Source organism: Garra rufa, chromosome 2 (assembly GCF_049309525.1).
Source record: "Garra rufa chromosome 2, GarRuf1.0, whole genome shotgun sequence".
In the NCBI taxonomy this organism is placed as follows: Eukaryota; Metazoa; Chordata; class Actinopteri; order Cypriniformes; family Cyprinidae; genus Garra; species Garra rufa.
The window spans coordinates 57,916,433-57,921,432 of record NC_133362.1 but is presented as its reverse complement, the minus strand read 5'-3'; the positions used below and the strand labels follow the sequence as shown (position 1 = coordinate 57,921,432).

At 37.5% G+C, this 5,000-nt stretch overlaps 1 non-coding gene across 1 annotated transcript; it reads right to left on the bottom strand.

Annotated features, from left to right (window-relative positions):
• Window positions 1–4,567: 4,567 nt before the first annotated feature.
• Window positions 4,568–4,686, bottom strand: LOC141326837 (5S ribosomal RNA). The gene has a single exon (XR_012354183.1). It is a non-coding gene; the product is annotated as a 5S ribosomal RNA (ribosomal RNA).
• Window positions 4,687–5,000: the final 314 nt, after the last annotated feature.

Here is a 5,000-nt window from a genome sequence, read left to right as displayed (position 1 = left end):
TTCTGCAAAATTTTTGGACTACTTCCATTGCCGCTTTTACACTCCCCAGATCCTTCACTATTAAAGTTGTGTCGTCAGCATATTGAAAAATTGTATTCTCTTTATTCTCTTCTTCAATTTTAATGCCTTTCACCTTCTTCTCTCTTCCTATTGCTAGTCCTAGGGGCTCTGCCACCAAAGTATATAAAAGCGCCGAAAGAGGACATCCTTGTCTTACTGATCTCGTAAGTTTAAAACTCTTAGTTAAAAAACCGTTACACTTAATTCTTGTTACCACTCCTTTATATAAAATCTTGATCCATTTAATAAAATTCTTCCCAAAACCAAAACTCTTTAAAACCTCAAATAAAAACTGATGCTCTACCCTATCAAAAGCTTTCTCAAAGTCAAGACTTATAACATATCCCTGCAAATTTTCCTTTTTCATGTAGCTTATTATGTCCTTAATACTTAAAGTAGTGTCCGCTATATCTCTTCCTCTTACTCCATATGCCTGGTTGGTCTTTATAATCTTTGGCATCACCTCTTTCAGTCTGTTTGCTAAAATTTTAGATACAATTTTAAGATCTGTGTTTAACATAGTCAAAGGTCTATAGTTCTTTAAATCTGTCTTGTCTCCTTTCTTCTTGTATATCACTTTCATTAATCCCATACTCATCCTTAGATTCAATCGTCCTTTCATAAAAACCTCATCATACACCTCTTTTAAAATCCTAGTTAAAACCTCCTTAAAAACCAAATAAAATTCACTCCCCAAACCATCAATCCCTGGACTCTTTTTCTTATTAAGCTGTTTTATAGCTATTTCTATTTCTTCTTCACTTATCTTTTCATCGCACATATCTTTGTCTTCCTTTTCCACTTTTGTTTCAATCACCTTAAGCAATTCTTTGCTATCTTCTTCCACTCCTTCTGATGTAAACAATTTCTCGTAGTATTTCTTCATTTGTTCTAATATATCTGCATTATTTTTAACTCCTTTTCCATTTTCATCCTTCACCTCTTTTATCATTCCACTTCTCCATTTCCTTTTCTCCAAGTCAAAGAAAAACTTTGTACATTTTTCCCCTTCTACTAGGAATTGAGCTCTACTCCTTAATCTTGCAGCTTCATATCTTTTCTCCTCCATTTGTTTAAGTTTGTCTTCCAGTTCTCTTATCTTTGTCATGTCCTTATCATCCCGCTCTAATTCTTTCCCTAAATTCTCTCTTATGTCATATTCTGTGCACCTTTTACATTTCTCTATTAATTTACATACACAAATGGTGTGTTGCTTTATTAAAAACTTTACATTCTCCCACCATAATCTTTTATCTTCCACATACATTGCATTTAGCTTTTCGTTTTCAATAATATCTTTAACCTCTTGAACATAGCTTTCCCTTTTTAAAATTTCAGTATTTAAGACCCACACGCCTGGACCTCTTTTAATTGAACTCCAATCCATCTGCATAAACATTGGCTTGTGATCACTTAAACTCGTCTCCCCATAGTTCACATTATCTATAAAACCTTCTAAAATCCTTGAGCACAAGATAAAATCTATTCTAGTTTGACACATAAAATTCCCCACCATTTGTCTTCTTGAATATTGTCTCTTTTTCTCATTCCTCTCTCTCCATACATCCACTAAATTAAAATCTTCCATCAATGATTTCAATTCCTTTCTCCCAGTATCCGTTTTAAAAACCATTCCATCCGCCATATCAATTTTGCTTAAAACAGTATTAAAATCCCCCATTACTATAACATTTTTGTATTTCATTAAAAACGTCCTTAAAAACTTTAAAAAAACCTTCTTTTCTTTCTCTTCATTAGGCGCATGCACATTTATCACAGTTACTTTGCTATTTTCCCATTCCATTTCTACCCCTAAACATTTCCCAGCATCATCCTTGTAAATTACATCGCACACAACGTCCGTATTCTTTCTTATTAAAAATGCCACTCCTCTGCCTTGCCTCTTGTCCTCATTGTTATACAAAATATCCCCATCCCATCTCTTCTTCAGTTCATTTATATGCATATCTTTCCAGTTTGTTTCTTGTAAAATAATAATATCCACATTTTTAAACATTTCTTTCACTCTTTCAAATTTGTTAAAATCCAAGAGTCCTCTGGCATTAAAAGTGACAAAACTAAAAACCATCAAAAATAAATAGATAAAAAAGCTTAAAAACCCCATCTCATTAGTTCATTTCACTTGAGTCTTTTAATAGTTCATATCTATTCTTCCATGATTCTTTATTGGTAGGTCTTTTTCTAATTCCATCCAAATTTGGCTTTACCTTAAGTTGACGTCGTCTTTTACATAAAATCGATGTTCCTTCTGCTTTTCTTTCTCCTTCACTGTTTGAATCCACTTCTTCTTCCAAAGTGTTACTCAGTCCAACAAATAAATCCACATGTTCCAATGATCCTTCACCCTGTCCCATTTGCTCTGATATTCCTTCAATCTCTATATTCCGGTTGTAATTTAACTGCTCCTCGTTTACTCGTTCCTCCACTGTGCTCTCTGTAGTCCCATCAGTAATGCCGTTTCTCTCTGCTTCCACCATCAGTTGTAAAGGATCTTCACTTGGTTTCTCTGTCACTGTCTGCTCTTCATCTCTTTTATTACTTATAACCCGCTCCTCTCTCAGATATGTCGTACCATCCTCGTCTCTCTCTGTCGTGCTGTCTCGTTCATGCACCCGCCCGTTCTCAAGAGTCTCGTCCTGCTCAAACCAGCACTCGCATTTGTTTATCACTTTTTTGCAATCCGGGCATCTGACCGCCATACAATCCCTTGCGAAATGTCCTCTCTCCTCGCATTTAAAGCACTTGAAATCGGGGCAGTCTTTCATGACATGGTCAGGGCACATGCACAGTCGACAGGTTTTAACCTGATGGCTGTGCATCACCCGAAAATATTGCAACCCCTCAGCCGTATCTAGCCTAGTGCTATATGGGAGAGAGGCAACCGCTTTGGGGAAACGAGATTTCACAAACCTCGTACCATCTTCGATGGTTGTGCCCGGATACACGCGTCTCTTAATGTCTGATATTGGGGTAACTCCCCACCCTTCCAATTTATCTAAAATATCACGATCGTCGATGTAAACAGGCAGGTGCATGAACGAGACAACATAGTCTCTATTTTGCAGTCTTTTAACCTCACAAATAGTTTCCTTTATCTGTAATCCATCCACCAACAAATCAACATCTTCCACGTTTTCTAAAGTCACCTCATACTCCTTGTTTTGTTTAGGTCTTACCGCCAGAATGTTCCCTTTGCCAATCTTTTTCGTCACTGCTTTTATTATATCCTCCGCTCTTGCATTCACGTTTGAAATGTCCACGCTCACAGTAGCTTCTTTCAAGTAATCCTTCTTTGTCTTGTTATTCCTTTGTTCAATATCCATTTTATTCTCATCTCGTTGCCTTATTTCAGTTCCATTTTCATTCACCATTCGTGTTCCTCGAGCCGTTTCCATGTCCGCTGCCGTGTGTCCGTCCGCCATTCCTCAAACAAACAAACGAAAAAACGTGCACTAAACAACAAAAAAACTATTCCCCCCAAACAGCATATGCTGTTGGGAGGAATAAGCTACAAAAATAAACAAAAAAACTTTACAAATTAAACTTATAACGCCAAAAACAAATCAAAATGAAACACAAAATGGAGGAGAGCCTTTCTCTCCCAACTGCTGCCAACCACTTCCTGTTGCTCTCTAGCGCTCTCAGCGCGGTATGGCTGCAAGCGATGGATGCTCCAAAAAGTGGGCTATTTAAAGATCAGCCTCTGTAAAAGCCAGCATATTACATAAATAGTGAAAAAAGGCAAAAGCTTACAGCACCTGGTACTCCCTGGCGGTCTCCCATCCAAGTGTAACAATCAGCCTTATCAGCCGAGTTACAAGGCTAAAATGGGGTCAGATTTAACTTGATGACTTACAGATTAACAGATTAACAGATGACTAGCGGTTAAAAGAATGAGACATAAAAGAAGATTGGTTTAAATAGATTTGGTGTATTTACAAGGTTCGCATAAAACACTTTAAAACAATACGATAAAACTAGGTAAACTCTGTTAGAGGAATACAGTTCATTTGTCCATACCCTAAAAACAGTCCAAGAATCCCAGTGTCCAATGTGAGTGTCCACCAGTGTATGTACAATCCACAGAAAGTGTAATCCAAAGTTTGCAGGTGGTGAATGGAAAGGTGAGCTCTAAAATTAGCAACTCCTCAATCCAACAGTTTGGTGAATTTTCTTTTGTTTGTCATGCTGCTCTCTTATACAGTTTTACTTCCTGCTTCCTGTCATGTGTCTAGTCACATGACAGGCCAACCATCCATTTATTAAAGACACACACACACACACACACACACACACACACACACACACACACACACACACACACACACACACACACACTTAAAATGCTAAGAGTAATAAAATGGCCTAAAAAACATGTGAAACACTTAAAACTCTATAATACATTTAAACGATTGTAATAAATAGAGCGGTAAAACACGTCTTTCTAAAAGCCAGCATATTATATAAATAGTAAAGAAAAGGCAAAAGCTTACAGCACCTGGCATTCCCAGGCGGTCTCCCACCCAAGTACTAACCAGGCCCGACGCTGCTTAGCTTCCGAGATCAGACGAGATCGGGCGCTCTCAGCTTGGTATGGCCGTAAGTGAGAGATGCTCCAAAAAGTGGGCTATTTAAAGATCAGCCTCCGTAAAAGCCAGCATATTATATAAATACTGAAGAAAAGGCAAAAGCTTACAGCACCTGGTATTCCCAGGCGGTCTCCCATCCAAGTGTAACAATCGGCCTTATCAGCCGAGTTACAAGGCTAAAATGGGGTCAGATTTAACTGTGAAAGATGACTAGTGGTTAAAAGAACGAGACATAAAAGAAGATTGGTTTAAATAGATTTGGTGTATTTACAAGGTTCGCATAAAACACTTTAAAACAATACGATAAAACTAGGTAAACTCTGTTAAAAG